At 33.2% G+C, this 17,281-nt stretch overlaps 1 pseudogene; it reads left to right on the forward strand.

Annotated features, from left to right (window-relative positions):
* The window catches only part of LOC149551274 (zinc transporter 5-like), a 59,742-nt pseudogene extending 42,888 nt beyond the window's left edge, over positions 1 to 16,854 (forward strand).
* Positions 16,855 to 17,281: the final 427 nt, after the last annotated feature.

Here is a 17,281-nt window from a genome sequence, read left to right on the forward strand (position 1 = left end):
GATCATTGTGTTTACTTTAAGAGGTTGGATGATGAAAGCTACATTATTTTTGTTGGAATTCTTTAGAATAAATTAGAGGGAGGGTGAATTAGTCATCCAAGATCCAAATATACAAATAAAACTTTTCACAACTTAGTGAACCCATAAAACATTTATCATCATGCATGCATCCATAAGATTATGCAATCACTTAAAACATGTAAGTTACTATCAAATAAATTTTCAAAAATGTAAACATGAAACATAAAAAATTCAATAATACACTTGACATAATGATTTATGTGAAAACCCAATTTGGAAAAAACCACCAGTAACATGCTACTCTTTCTCTCTTCTAAAGTGATGCCCTATGAAAGACCAACCCTGTTAAAGGTTACAATACATACTATTAAATGTGACCCTATTAAAGGATTTCAATCACCCTATTAGGAGTGAACCTTGTTAGAGGACTTTAGACCATTCACTTGGAATGTTACCTGATTAAAAGATTTACAAATGAATGTTAGGTCAACCTTAACCCAAAGGATCTACCCTAGAGTGATACAATTATTAAAGAGTAACAGTAAGGCTTGATATGATAACAACTTACAACTCCATTTAAAGATTACAAATCTCTATTTTAGTCCTCCATTCTACTTGGCTTTCACACACTTTATCTCTGATAGCTTGTTTACCCTTCAAGCATCCATACCCTTAAGTCTTCTTGCTTAACTTTCCAATGCATACTCTTCACTTAGGTCACTAAATGAAGCAATACCCTAGACTCCTTGTCTTCCTTAGGTTCTCACACATGACAACCTTTGCTTTCGACCAGCCATCCCTATAAATAGAGAATTAAGATATTTTTTTGTTCATTATCCATTGTCTAATTTAGGGTTAGGACATATTAGGTAGGATTCAATTAATCTATCCCTTATTTCATGTCAAGTCCTTCTAGAAACATCTCCTTTCATCCTCTTTAAACTCGCTTCAAAATGGTTTACCATGAATTCTATGCCACTAGCTCATCAATCTTATCTTCCACGTAGTTTACACAATCCAAGAAAATAAACTTGTTAGCTTAGATCCATCGAATTCATGATCTTTCTAATAATGTTGACACTTGGCATTAACTTGCTTCTGATGCTTGACACATACTACATTGCTTGGCATCTATTGTAAAAACACTTACCAAGAACTATATTTTATTGGTGCTCAACATCAACTAAACTTTACTCAGCATAAACTATTTTACTCATTTGACACTAGAATAGACTTCTACTCAACTCCAACTAATTTTATGTTTAGTTTGCACTAACTTTTCTCAGCACCTGCTATCCACTAGATCAAGCTTGGCAGAAAAACTTTGTTTAACTTTTTCTTCTAAACTTGCTTAGTATAACAAGCCTTTGCAACCTTACGTATATTATCAATGCACTATGATATCACTCTCTTAGCTAATTCTTGTACTCCTTTTCATATCATAACTCAACCTTTCCTCTAGGTGCTATTGTTACATCATTTGATCAAATCCTCTTCATCAATCAAATAAGTGATAGTACTTAAACCATATAAGTAGTTGACTTACCAACAAATAGCAGGTTTGATATTAGTGAGAAAATAATGATTGAAACACATTTATCATACTTGTATCAATCTATTTTTAACAATCTCCCTCTTTGGCATTGATGGAAAACCAAACTAATCAACCAAACTAAATAGGTTTAAACAATAAGACTAACAAAATCCCAAAAAGAAAATAATTCCTTGTATTGAAATATCTCCCTCTATTAGCAACTTTCATCTTCTGAATAGGTTACAAAATTTTGTTCAATTCTAATCAACAGACAATCAACTCATCCTTATGACTCCCTCTACATTACTAATTATATATCCCTCTACATTATCTTCCTCTTACTAGTTAGATGTAATCAACAGCTAAACTTTCTCTCTCAGTAATTAGAATTTCTCCCTCATACTGTGTGCTAGGATTTTTGTTGTTCAGTTATATATATCTCTTCTTGTATATATCTCCCTCTTTGAAACTAATGCCAAAGACTTGTCATCTTAATATGTGGATATGAACTTCTTTAGTTTCTCCCTCTATCACCCTTCTTGTGACTGATTTATAATTCTATCTTTTTTTATTACTTTAGGCAGCTCCTAAAGTAAGGTCCACTGCATCAATGTGTAACATATGTCAATCAACTTGTTTGATGTAGGGCACTCCTCTTGTTTCTTAGATAGCCTTTGATAGGGGTATCACCCCTAGTTTACCTCTTAGATACTCATGAGCATCCTTGAGTAATTCTTTTGTGAAGATATCAACAATTTTCTCTTTTGTGTTAACATATTCCATCTTCAACTCTTTATCTTGAACTAATTTTCTCAAGTAATGATACTTGATTGCAATGTGCTTAGTCTTTGTGTGCATCACAAGATTATTTGATATATTTATAGCACTTGTATTATCACAATAAAGTATTAATGGTTCAGTGATCTCTTCCTTCATACCTTTGAATAGTTGTTTGATCCATACAATATTTGTACAATTTACTGCAGCAACAACATGTTCAGTTCTATTTCTTGCTAGTTCTTGTAACCAGCCTCTTGCCTAAGAAAAATTCTCCTGAACTAGTGCTCTTTCTGTCATCAATATTTACAACCTAATTAGCATCAATATAGGCTCTTAATTCAAATTTCTCATTTTTCTTGTAGTATAGACCATACTCCTCTGTTCCTTTCAGATATATCATTATTCTCTTTACAACCATCAAATGATTCTCCCTAGGATTAGCAAAGAATCTTGCAACTATCCCTATAGATAATGCAATATCAGATCTATTGTGTACTACATATTGTAATTTTCCAATCATAGATCTGTATAATGTTTGATTCACCTCAATTGAATCGTCATTCTTTGACAATTTATGTCTTGTCACCATAGGTGTACTTACTGGCTTAAAATATTCCAATCCAAAAGTTTTTAGTATCTCCTTAACATACTTTGACTGGGTGATATATATATACCATATTTCATCTAGTGTACTTGCAAACCCACAAAGAACTTGATCTCTCCAAACATAGAAATCTCAAATTCTCACTCCATTTCATTTGCAAAAGCCTTACATAAAGTATCTTGACCTCCAAATATAATATCATCAACAAAAATTTCAAATAACAAAATACCTTTGCCTTTCTCTATCTTTATATATAGATTGTTGTTATCATCAGTCCTTTCAATTCCAATCTTAACAAGATAATTATGAATTCTCTCATACCATGCTCTTGGTGCTTGCTTCGAACCACATAAATCTTTGTGTGATCTACATACCATGTTTTTATTGTTAACATTAACAAATGCTTCCACCTATTCTATATGAACTTCTTCCTCTAAAATACCATTCAAAAATGCAGACTTAACATCCATTTGATAAACTCTGACCTTTGTATGTAGAATAAGAAAGTAGAGTCCTTACTCCTTCAAATCTAGTAACAGAGGCAAATGTTTCTCCATAGTCAATTCCTTCTTCTTGTGCATATCCTTTATAGACTAATCTTTCTTTGTTCCTTGTGACTTCACCATTTTGATCTAACTTGTTTCTATATACCCACTTTGTACCAATCACATTTTTGTCTTTTGGTCTAGGAACTAGAGTCTATGTCTTGTTTTTCTCAATTTGTTCAATCTCTTCTTCCATGGCTTTACTCTAGTCCACATCTTCTAAGGCATCTTTCACTATTTTGGGTTCTTTTATGCTCAACAAACATGTATCATTTCTCAACTTTTTCCTTGTCATTGGTCTAACATCTTTATCTCCAATGATTTGTGTAGTGTGATGATGTATCTTGATATATTTAGACAATTTTAGTTCAGCTTTAGTTTCTTCATTTGGTCTTTCAACTTTTGAATCATTGTGTACATCTCTGTTAGGTATTTTAACATTTCTTTCATGTACACTAATCTCAGAATTAGAATGTGCCTCGACTTCATTCTATAACTTGGCAACTAAATGTAGCTTGATTCCTAAATGCAACTCGACATTCATATTATGTGACTCGGTAGTCATTGAAACTTTTTGTTGGTTTGTAACTTTATTTGTATCATCTTCTTTAGCAGGCATAACTTCATAAAAGTATACAAATGATTTGTATTTTTCTAGTTTCTTCATAGGTTTAGCCTCATATACTTTTGTATATTCATGAAATTTCACATTTGTTCTTTTCACAACTTTTTTAGTGTCAGTATTTAAACACTTATAAGCTTTACTTCTTGTAGAATAACCTAGGAATATACCTTCTTCACTTTTTTTCATCTAGTTTACCATTCCTAAAATCTTTGAGAAGATATCATTTGCTTCCAAATACATTAAAATATTTTACATTTGGTGAGTATCCATACCATAGTTCAAGAGGTGTTGAATGAGTACCTTTCTTGACTTGTACACGGTTCAAGGGATATATAATTGTAGTTACAACTTCTCTCTAGTATTTCAAAGCAACATTTTTCTCCATCATGAGTGTCCTAGCACAATTCATTTAAAACTTGTTCCTCCTTTTAGCAATTCCATTTTGTAGGAGCAGATGTCTATCTTTTGATTCCTTTATCATTGCAAAACATCTCAAACTCATTTGATGTAAATTCTCCTCCTCTATCAGATCTCAAACATTTTAGAGTTTTACCTATTTTCCTCTCAACTCTTGCTAAGTACCACTTAAAATTTTGGAAAGCATCAGATTTATGTTTCAGAAACATAACTGTCATCATTTTAGAATAATCATAAACAAGCAGCATAATATACTTATCTCCTTTGTAGCTTTGTAATTCAATTGGTCCACACAAGTTAGTATGAACAATATCTAGTATTCCTTTAAATGTATGAGCTTTACTCTTGAAACTTGACTTTGCCATTTTTCCTAACTGACATTGTTTACACATTATATTCTCAGGCTTTTTCAACTTAGGAAAACCTCTAACTTTTCTTATGTTACTGATGCTAACCAAGTTATTAAAATTAACATAACATAACCTCTTATGTCATAGCCACACATCATCAAATTCTACAACTAAACAAGTAGCATCCTCTATATGAAGGTAGAATAGATTACTCCTAGTTTGATCACCCTTTCCATAGTTTGATCACCCTTTCCAATCAGTTTTTCATTAGTATCATATATTTTAGAAATCTTGTTTTCAAACTCAGCTGACATCTTGAATTATTTAGCTATGACACACTCAATAGATTTTAGTTAATTTCTTCTACATAGTGAGCATTATCACATAAAAACTTTTCTGAGTTTGATAAAATATTTTGCTTTTATCAAATACGGTGCATCATTACCAAATCGTACACTATTTTCATCATAACAATTTAAGTTAATGAACTTAATTTTATCTCTAGTCATATGATGTGAACACCCATTGTCAATGATCCATCTATCATTCTTGTTCATACAAGACACAAGTGCAATTACCTCATCTTCATCAGATTCATCCTTCATTGCAACATACACCACTTTATCATCATGTTCATCAAAATCATCTCTTATTTCCTCTTCAGCAATGTAGCAAGACTTCTTGCCTTTGTCTTTTTAATCTTTGTTGTCTTCATCTCTTCTACTTTTGTAATTTTCACCACCTCTATAGTTCTTCTTCTTTGGATATCTAGTAGCAATATGACCAACCTCATTACAATTGAAACAAATAATAGGTAGTTTACCTTTAAAGTTTCCTTTACCTCTATGAAATCTCATTGCTAGCAGTGCTTCAAGTTGATCTACATCCTCCTCATCTGTCTCACTATCACTAGACACATATTTTATCATTTTCTTCTTCTTCACGTTAGGTTCTTTTAATGATAGCTTAGTTTTGAAAGTAGATTTAATATTTTCAAGTTTGTAATTATCAAAGTTAGATAGCTCAAAAGCAGTGAGTCTACCTATCAGACCTTCAAGAGTTAGAACATTCCCTGGTACATATCTTAGTTCTTTTATTGCAAAAACTCTAATAGCATATATAGTTAGTAGTTTTATCAAAAAAAAATTTAGTATTGTATCAACATCTATTGTACCAGTAGCTCCTCTTATTGCATTACAAACATCTTTTATCCTTGAACAATATTGAGCAATATTTTCACCTTCTTGCATTTTCATATCATCGAACTTACCTTTGAGACTTTCAGCTTTGGCTCTTAGAACATTCTTGTCTCCTCTATAGATGGTGTGTAAAGCATCCCACATTTTCTTTTCATTGTCAAGACTTTTGATATCATCAAACTCAGCATAGCTTAGGGAAGAGGCTATCTCTAACATTGCTTGATTGTGTTCTTTCTTCTTTTTTAGATCTTCAACAGTTAGGGCTCCAGCAGGATCAGCATGCTCAACAATAATGGTAGATTGTGCATGATCTCCAAGTCCTCCAAGGTCTTCATCAGACTTTTCCATGCAGGAAATTTATCTCTGTTATGCTTTGGTACCTCTTTTTTTAACATCTTGATCTTTGTGCTTCTAGTACCTTCAAACTAGTCCTCTTAAGTAGAGAGCTCTGATACCCATTGTTGCAATTTTTCAAAATAACTAAGAGGGGGGGTGAATCAGTTATCCAAGGTCTAGATATACAAATAAAACTTTTCATAGCTTAGTGAACCTATAAAACATTTATCATCATGCATGCATCCATAAGATTATGCAATCACTTAAAACTTGTAAGTTATTGTCAAATTAATTTGTAGAAATGTAAACATGAAATATAACAAATTCATAACACACTTGACACAATGATTTATATAGAAACCCAATTTGGAAGAAACCATCAGTAACATGCTACTCTTTCTCACTCTTTTGAAGTGATACCCTGTTAAAGGTTACAATACACACTATTAAATGTGACCTTGTTAAAGGATTTCATTCACACTATTAGGAGTGAACCTTGTTAGAGGACTTTAGACCATTCACTTGGAATGTCACCTAGTTAAAGGATTTACAAATGACTGTTAGGTTAACCTTAATCCAAAAGATTTACCCTAGATTGATACAATTATTAGATAGTAACAATAAAGCTTGGTCTAATAACAACTTACAACTCCATTTGCAGATTATAGATGTCTATTTCAATCCTCCATTCTTCTTGGCTTTCACACACTTCAACTCTAATAGCTTATTCACCCTTCAAGCATCCATACACTTAAGCCTTCTTGGTTAACTTACCAATACAAACTCTTCACTTAGGTCATTGAATGAAGCAATACCCTGACTCCTTGTCTTCCTTAGGTTCTTGCACATGAAAACCTTTGCTTCTAACCATCCCTATAAATAGAGAATTAAGATATTTTGTCATTCATTCTCCATTTTCCAATTTAGGATTAGGACAGATTAGGTAGGATTCAATGAATCTACTGCTTATTTCATTGCATTCTCTTCTAGAAACTTCTCCTTCCATCCTCTTTGAATTTTCCTCAAAACAGTTTACCATGAATTTTGTGTCACCAACTCATCAATCTTATCTTCCACATGGTTCATACAATCCAAGAAAACAAACTTGTCAGCTCAAATCCATTGAATTCATAATCTTTCTAATAATGTTGACACTCGGCATTAACTTGCTTCTGATGTTCGACACATACTACGTTGCTTAGAATCCATTGTAAAAACACTCAGTATGAACTAAAGTTTACTGGTGCTCAACATTATCTAAACTTTACTTGGCATTAGTTTTCAGTTTACAATAGAATAGACTTTTACTCAACTCCAACTGATTTTCTGTTCGGCTTGCACTAACTTTGCTTGGCACCTACTATCCACTCAGTCAAGCTTGGCAAACAAACTTTGTTTAACTTGTTCTTCTAAACTTGCTTAGTGTAACTAACCTTTGCAACCTTAAGCAAATTATCAATGCACTATGATATCACTATCTTAGCTAATTCTTATACTCAACCTTTCCTCTAGATGATATTGTTACATCATTTGATCAAATCCTCTTCATCAATTAAATAAGTGATATTACTTAAATCATATAAGAAATTATCTTACCAACAAATAACAAGTTTGACATCAGTGAAAAAATAATGAATGCAACACATTTATCATACTTGTATCAATATATTTTCAACAATTTTATGTTTATATGTTGATGATATGCTTGTAGTTGGGTCTATCATGTGAATCACATTAAGGGGCTAAAATGCCAGTTAGCACATGCATTTGCTATGAAGGATTTGGGGGCAGCAAAACAAATCCTTGATATGAAGATTTGCAAAGATAGAAAGAACAAGAAATTGACATTATCTCATGCTAATTATATTGTGAAGGCATTGTGAAGTTTCTCTATGAAGAATGCTAAAGCTATCAGCACACCTTTACTTGGTCATTTGAAGTTGACTAAGGAGATGTGTCCCAAGACACAAGAAGAGGAGGATAATATGTCCAAGGTACCTTATGCTTCAGTTGTAGGAAACTTGATATATACTATGGTATGTACATGGCCAGATATTGCCCATGTAATGGGAGTCATTAGCAGGTATATGAGTCATCCAAGAATTGAGCATTGGAATATAGTCAAATGGATTCTTAGATATTTGAGAGGCACATCCTGTAAGTGTCTGAATTTTGGGGGCTCTACTACTGATTTACAAGGATATGTTGACTCAAATTTGGCAAGGGATATTGATACTAGGCAGAGTACTACAGGTTATTATTTGTTGTTAGTGGGGCAGCAATGATTTTGGTTTCTAGATTATAGAAGTTAAACACTTTATCCACTATAGAGGTAGAGTATGTTGTTACTACAGAGGTGGCCAAGAAGATGATCTAGCTTCAGTTCTTCTTGGAAGAATTGGAAACCCTTATAGGGATGATTATTTGTTTATAGATAGCCAGAGTGTCATTCATCTTGTGAAGAATTTTTCTTTACATTCAAAGACAAAACACATATAGTTGTGATACCATTTCATTTGGTCAATTTTGGATGATGGATAGTTAAAGTTGGACATAATACATATAGATGGCAATCTAGTAGGTATGTTTACAAAGGTAGTAACAAGGGAGAAGTTGAACTCCTCTTCAACTTCAATTGGTCTTCTAGACTAAATAGGAATAAAAGAACAACAAAGTCTAGGGTGGTTTGATCCAGTAGGAGCCTTATGGAGTAGCGGCATAGCTACAGGATCAATCTCCAAGTGGGAGATTGTTGTTTATTGTGAAGCTTGATCAATCCCCAAGTGGGAGATTGTTAGTTTGTGGTTATTGATCAAGGAAGTACTATACATACTCCACAATTCCTCAATGTGGTTCCAAGTTTGGTCGGGCATACTATATTAGCATTTTATGGCTAATGTGTTGTAACTAATTTTAACCCTAAAGCAACAAAAATACTTGTATAAAAAGGCTTAGGGGTAGGGATTGTTTCATTATAAGTGATGTGAAAATTGCTTCTTGCGGTGGTATTGAGCTATAAGGGATTATTGATTGTAATCAGGTTGTAATCACAAGAATGTAATAATATTGGACTTTTTATTTGGTGGACATAGCTCAGGGTTTGGGTGAACCATGTTAAATCTTGGTGTCTTGTATTCTCTTATGTGTGATTCAATATTTTTTGATTTTGTTTATATTTGCATGTAATTGTTATTTTTGTTTGTGGTTTTATCCTAACATGGGCTTCACTACAATAGGTATTTTATTCCATGTCTTTTGAAATTTGTAGTTAAAATTAGTCATAGATTCATGGGGGGCTCTTTTTATAGTAGTCAATTCTAAGAGTGACAGTTGATCACTTTTATCCTCAAAATGTTTGCATAAGGTTGCTCCTAACCCATCCCAATCTATTATAGAATTATGAGGCAACCCTTTGTACCATTACAATGCTTTTCCTTTCAAGGATGAAGCTAGAAGCCTGACTGCAACATCATCTTCAGATATTCCATGTATATTACAAACATTGAAACCTCTTGAATATGTTCTAAGGGGAAAATAGAAGTTTCACCAGTAAACTCAAGTTTACTTTTAAGAGCTGATATTGGTATGTCATGTCTTTGGGCCAATAGGAGAGGACTTCCACCATTAAAGGTGGAAAAATCATGAGTTCTAGCCATATAAATAAGTGGCCTATTCATATGAGTAGATGGTATTCTAGGTTGAGATCTAACAACAGGAGGAGCAGAGATGGATCTTGCAGGTGAGTGGATTTTTCTATGCTCCTAACTAGTGATAGAGACAATCTAGTCTTTCTTCTTCTAAGATTGGAAAATGAAAGCTCGTGGTGTTGAAACTTGCCTCTAGAAGATGCCCTTGTTTCATCTTTAGGCACGAATCACGAAAACTATGGTTTGAAACTAGATATGAATAATGTAGATTCGCCAAGTACTTTGTGGAAATGAGCCTCTTTAAGGCCCAAAATACTGAGAACAACATTGTTTCCTTAGCATCAATCATGAAATTCTTCTCTTTTGATACCAGAAGACTTGAAATCTTCTAATTTTTGTCCCACCAAGCGTGCCAAAAATTGTTGTCACAAAATTTTGTACCCTTGTCGAAAGTTTTTACCTAAGGACAACCTTATGAAACATGGAATCAACCTCCAAGCTATGGCTTGAGTCTCCAGAGAAGGTCGACTTCCTTTACTATTAGGATGCACCTAACTACTCTTGGAGAGGAAAAGGGAGAAGGAGATGCAAGAATCAAACTACCTAATCTACCCTAAGGGGTGATGCACCAAAATAGAGTGTTCAAACCTATCTCCACCCATATATGCACACTTGAACTATTATGACACCAAAGATATATCGATTCAAACTTGTTTAAATCCAAAAACCACATGTAGATAAAACAACCAAAATGAATAACACAAGAAGAGAATTCACTTATATATCATTCATAGGTCAAAAGAGATACAATTATGCAAATTGCAGATAGTCACAAAATATTGAAGAGAGGAAAATAGACTTTGCACAGTCATTAATGGTTGAAAGAGATAAGGCAGAATGTCATTAGGTCCAAAGGCAAAGGGGATTTACAATGAACTTGCAAAGGCATATCAGAGAAACAAAGAAGAGTTTATCCTAACAAAATTTACAAAAATTGCCTTTATAGCTCAGGCATAACTAAGATATTTCTAACTGAAGTTACTCCACAACCACTATCATTAAGTCTTTCAAAACAATCAAGATGGTCTAAACAATAAATCCAATTCAGTACACTTGCAGAGGTATGAAAATCATGAATGCCAATCAAAGCTACAACCCTCAAAATGGACAATCAAATGGTGGAAGGAATGAATCTGCATTGTTTACATCCAAACATTAATTCAAGAGTGGTTGGGATCAATCATAATGACTAGATCTCACAAGAAACCTAGTTTCCTTCATTTTTGGCTTAACAAATCAGTAAGGTCAGTAGGTCAACATGATCAAGAAACCAAAATGAGCCATGTGGACCAACCATATTATTTCATTTTGCTACCTTGCAAGGTCTTCAAGTATTTGATTGCTTCATTTAACTAATTGTGCCATCCCTTAAAACTTGATTATAATGGCTTACAATATTGTTAACTTTAACCACAATGTCAACCTAACTACACCTACAAAACTAGGCCCACCGAGGCACATGGCAAGACCTCCCTATGTCACTATGACTAAAGATCAATCATTTTTCCATAGTGACATAACAAGAGACATTGATCAGCCTCCATCCAACAACTTTGAAACTTCACTAGACCTGTTAGTACATCAATCAATAGAAACATGGCCACATGCTAGCTCATCTGACACCTTGTCCACTTCACCTGTGGCCCACAAAAGAAACAAGACCCACCTACCACATGTCAATCGCTCACTTTCTAGCATTGTTAAAAAACCTCTCAACTCCAAAATGTGAAAAAATGACAACCCTTGGATGATCTTGATCTAATGGCGAAGAAGTCGAACCAACTAATGTTTGCACTGACCAAGGAAATGGGCCCAATTTTTTACATGGCAACATGTCGCTTTGTCGCTATGACAAAAAGCTCTACAAATTTTGATAGTGACAATGCAACAACCATGGATCCATCTTGATCTGATGGTGGATGAAATATAGGCCCGCAAAAACATTAAAATGTGCAACACTTAGGAAAAAGATATAACCTAAGGTTTAAATATAAAGTATTTTTTGTGACCTAACATATTTGAATTTTTTTAACTATGGACATTTGCTTGTTTAAATTCAAATATAGAAATTTTGGCGAGAAGGCAAAAATGACCAATAGTAACAATTTAACTTTTAACAACTTTAACCAACTTAAACAAACTCATAAATCCACTCAACCAATATAACAACTCATCAGTAATCAAAGCTATCATCCAACACTTAGCTCTATGTTCTAATATATGTTGAATAATAGATAATATAACACTAAATAGCATGAAACATGAAAACATCATTCACACATGTATGACACTAAAACAAATTTGGAAACCCAATTTGGAAAAAACCATCAAGTAACATGCTACCACTTTTTCACTCTTCTCAAGTGAGCTTGCTTAAGAGCCAAACTTGTTAAAGGTTAAAAAACACATTGGTATTTGTGGCCCTATTAAAGGATTTAATCACCTTGTTAGGAGTGGCATTTTTAGAGGACTTTAGAACATTCCATTAAAATGTCACCTTGATTAAAATATTTACAATATGATTGTTGCATCAACCTTGATTAAAGGATTTTACTATCACAATGGTTAGAAAGAAAGATCTAGGTTGATCTAATAAACACAACTCACTTTGAAAATTTAAATCTCCATTCGGCTCATTCTCGGTTCATTGACTAGACTTCATCACATTCTCCATCTTTTATTTGCTTGGAAACTCTTCAAGCAATCTTGCATTCACCAACTTCTCACTTTTCCACTACAAATTTGTTCTTCACTTGTTCATAAATTCTCCAACCAATCAACACCATAAATCGTCTCATGTGCCTCCTTAAATAGGCAACTTTGATCTTTTTCCGCTTAAACATCATCATAGATCTTATGATTTGATTAGATTCATTTAATTTGTCCATCATTTTGTCCTTCTACTTCTTCCTTGAAACTTCTCATTAAAATATTCAACTTAGATCACTTAAGAAAATCAATTCATGCATTAAATAAGCCAATTCATCAATCCTTATCATTTATACATTTTAACTAATTCATAAATTCAATTGTGTCGACCTCAAAGCTTTACTCTTTCACAAATTGTTATTTTGTTGAGACTCGGTCATCACTATGTTCTTTAGCTCGATCATCAATGGGTAGCTTGGTGTCTATTGTTCTATCTTGCTAGGCTTACACTTGCTCACTCACCTATCTCTATGTCAAGTGCTTCTTTAGTTTTCTTCTTCATCTTTCTCGATTTCCTTAACCTTTTGCTTTATCTTCTTCATTTTCCTAGTAAAATTGTCACTAGGCCAAGCTTAGTGTTTTACTCTCCTTATCTTTCATCAATAATCTTTTCTACACTTTAACTTAACTTTCATCTTTTCTTAATACAATGATCAAACAACACATTATCTTGTCAAAGACCAACTACTCAAGTATCTATTGTAATTCCATCATACTTCTCCTCTTTACTCAACAACTTTACTAGCTCATCTTGATATCTCTTCCTTTTAAATCCTCTTCATCAATCAACTGATATGGCACTCTATACTGTTATTAAATATCTTACCAATAAGGTTTGACAACATAATAATTGTTCCAATTGTAGTTTCCAATACCTAGACCTAGTTTGCATTGGTGTTCCTTTCTTGTTTGGACTAGCACTAATCTTCCTAGATCTAGTTCTTTAGAATTGGGAGTGAAAGAACTTATCTCCTCAATTTCCCCTCTCCATTATGTATATGTATTTATTTATGTGATGAGCTTAGGTCTTGTATCCTTGATTCACATTTCCACCCCTATAATGATATATCCTATCACAAATCTATCTTAATTAAGTGTGCCCAATAAACTCCATGCTTATGAAATTAAGGATGATTATGAATGCAAATGATTGTTAGATTATGGATTTTGATGGTGTAAATGATAATGAAACTACTTGCTAAGATGGATGCTAGAGTATATAAAATTAATGTTGAAAATGATTGAAAATGGATTATAGCTCTAAAGACAAAATGACGTTTTAATTTTACTATGTATCAAATTGGATGAATTGTGAAAGAAATGATAGGATTTAAATAAGATTTGGATGCAAAGTGAGGGGTCTCCAAAATGCAACATTTGTCACAAAAAAGTACATGTTGACATGTGGAGGGAAGGCTAGGTGTTAATTTTAGATGAGTGCCACCCAAAATTGGATGTATTCTCCTATTTACTTAAAATAGGAATTTGCACATATTTGGAGAGGTTGGGAGAATATTAGCTAAGGGGAGGTTTGGAAGGATAAGGTTGGTGTCATGCCCAAAACTCTAGGGCATAAACACACACAAAAAAAAATTTAAGTTAATAATTAAAGATACTCTAAATATTAATTAAGTTACCAATAAATTAAAACTAATCCATAATTAAAATTATAACTAAAACTTAACACATATATTAACAAACTAAACAAGATTTTAAAAAAAAAAGCATAAACACTAATATCTAACGATCTCTACCTTTTAACCTTTTATTAATCTATCATACTTAAACCAAATATGCAAAACATCTTTCAAATCAAGACTAATATGAAGTAATTCAATATAGTTAATTAAAAACACAAAACAACAACGATGCTCCATCTAATTAAATCTATTTCATTCTCTTTTATATTAGTCCAATCGATAATCAAATAACATAAACTATTATAACACAATAAAATGTTAATCTTAATTTACTTAGTTAATAAATCATAAATTTAACTATAACTAATAGTCATCAAAACTCAACTTACATAATTATGAAAAAATCATAAACAATCAATATTAACATTTCTCACAAACTTCTAATCTAAAACTTTTGACATTTAATCAATAAAAGAACGTGCTAAATAAATTAACATTTATTGACTAATCACTCGACTTACTTAATAATACATCTACCAACTATTTTATCATTTTCTAATTTATACTAAGATTGAATGAATGAATTTTAAACTAGAACATACTAAGACGCTAATATTAAAACGTTCATACTAAGCCAACTTATACTTACAAAATTTCAAACCTAAAGTAACATTTCAACACCTATCTTAAATCTAAAATTAATCATAAATTATAAACTATACTAACTAAAATTTGACATATACTATCTAGCTTTGTTGCCCGGTTGTAAAATTCTTTCAATTTTATAAGCCTTGGTTAATTTTTATTAAATTGTCCAATTTTAAGCTTTTAATTAGCCATTTTATCGCTGAATTTTTGTGAGTCTCCAAACTTCCATGTCCCCGGCTTGTTCCCAGTTTCGCACAGCACTTGAGATCATTGAAATCCAGCTTCTGAGCCTCAAGATATAAAAGGTTAATGATTGCCGCCAAAAACACGTATTTCTTAACCTTTAACTTCTTAAAAGGTTAATGTTAACCACCAAAAACATGTTTTTCTTAACCTCCAAATAAAAGGTTAATGTTAACCACCAAAAATACATTTTTCCTAACCATTAACCTCTCAAAAGGTTAATGATAACATCCAAAAACACGTTTTTCTTAACCTCTCCAACGTGGGTGCCCAGATAGAAGGCATATTGAAGGTTACAGAAGAAAAGTAACATACTGATGGATTTTGGAAATCTGTTTACCAACAAGGCCTCAACCAACGACAATACACAAATAAACAAAAGAATCTTTTATTGGATCTAAACGTATAATCTGATTTGACAAATAAGGCTAAAATGTCATAGCAAAAGCAGAGATAGTTTGTCACTTCTCTTTCAGACGGTACCTCCTTCCAAAATTAATATTGCCGAGTGGGTGGCAGGTAGAAAAGGACAATAGGAAGCAGATTGTTCTTAGGTTCAAAGTTGTAGAAACAAGAATGAAGCTCTAAAACTCAAACTTGGTGCAATTACCTCTATTTTGATAGGCGGCACCACTGGTGTATACTTGCCTATATTGGGGAGAAGTATTAGTGCTTTGAAACCAGATAAAGATATCTTTATTATCATCAAGGCTTTTGCAGCAGGAGTTATTGTGGCAACTGGTTTTGTTCACATCCTTCCTAATGCCTTTCAGTCTCTGGATAACCCTTGCTTGAAGGGAGCTGCTTGGCAAAACTTCCCATTTGCTGGGTTTATAGCTATGATGGCAGCTATTGGTAGTCTCATGGCTGATTCTATGGCTACTAGACATTATCGACGTGCCCACCTTAAGAAAATGATATCTAGGGTTGCAAGTGTATCAGATGTAGGAGTTGGGAATAATGGGGAGTTAGGAGTTCATAGTGGAGAGTCAGAACATCAGAGTCATCGTCATACGCATGTCGGCACCCATGCATTTGATTCGACTGCTGAAGACTCTTCTTCGCCACCGAGTTATTTCTCAAGTTTTAGAGCTTGGAATAGTTGCTCACTTTGTGATAATTGGAAAATCCTTAGGGGCATCGAAGAGTCCATGCACCGTACGCCCTCTAATTGCTGCTTTGATATTCCATCAGTTTTTTTTTTTTTTGAAGGTATTGGACTTGGAGGATCCATAGTTCAGGCAAAGTTCAAGGATAAATCGGCAGCATTTATGGCTTTCTTCTTTTCTATTGCTACACCTCCGGGAATAGCAATTGGAATTGCAATTTCATCCATATATAATGAAAATAATCCAACAGCACTAATTATAGAGGGAATGTTCGGCTCAGCCTCTGCAGGAATTCTCATATATATGTCACTCGTGGATCTTCTTGCAGCAGATTTTCTAAGCCTACGAATGCACAGTAGGCTCAATCCAGAGATGCACCCAAAATAATGTGGTGATTGACTCATATGCTGTCATATTTGACGGATATAGACATAGTTAGAGAGATGCAAAACATGAAATCAGCATTTGGCGGGCACATATATGTCTTATCTTCTTGTTAAGATAGAAATGCTTTCATTAATAAAGTGATGTAATTTGGATAAATGATCTTAGGATCGATAAGGATTGATCATTCAATCTTCTCCTCAAAATATCTAAAGTTCAAGTTTCAAGTCATATAGGTTAATTTTGTAGAGGTTAATTAACCTCACCCAAATCACATATTTGGGAGGTGGTTATTAACCTCAGAGAGGTAGTTATTAACCTCTATGTCTATATAAGGACACCTTTTGGCTTTGTAAAAGGGGGACTTTTTGGGTTGGAAAAATAAGGGAACACTATGCTGAAATTTTGATCTAGGGATAAATTTTGGAAA

Source organism: Cupressus sempervirens, chromosome 6, assembly GCF_028749045.1.
Source record: "Cupressus sempervirens isolate cs-2001-9-10 chromosome 6, ASM2874904v1, whole genome shotgun sequence".
In the NCBI taxonomy this organism is placed as follows: Eukaryota; Viridiplantae; Streptophyta; class Pinopsida; order Cupressales; family Cupressaceae; genus Cupressus; species Cupressus sempervirens.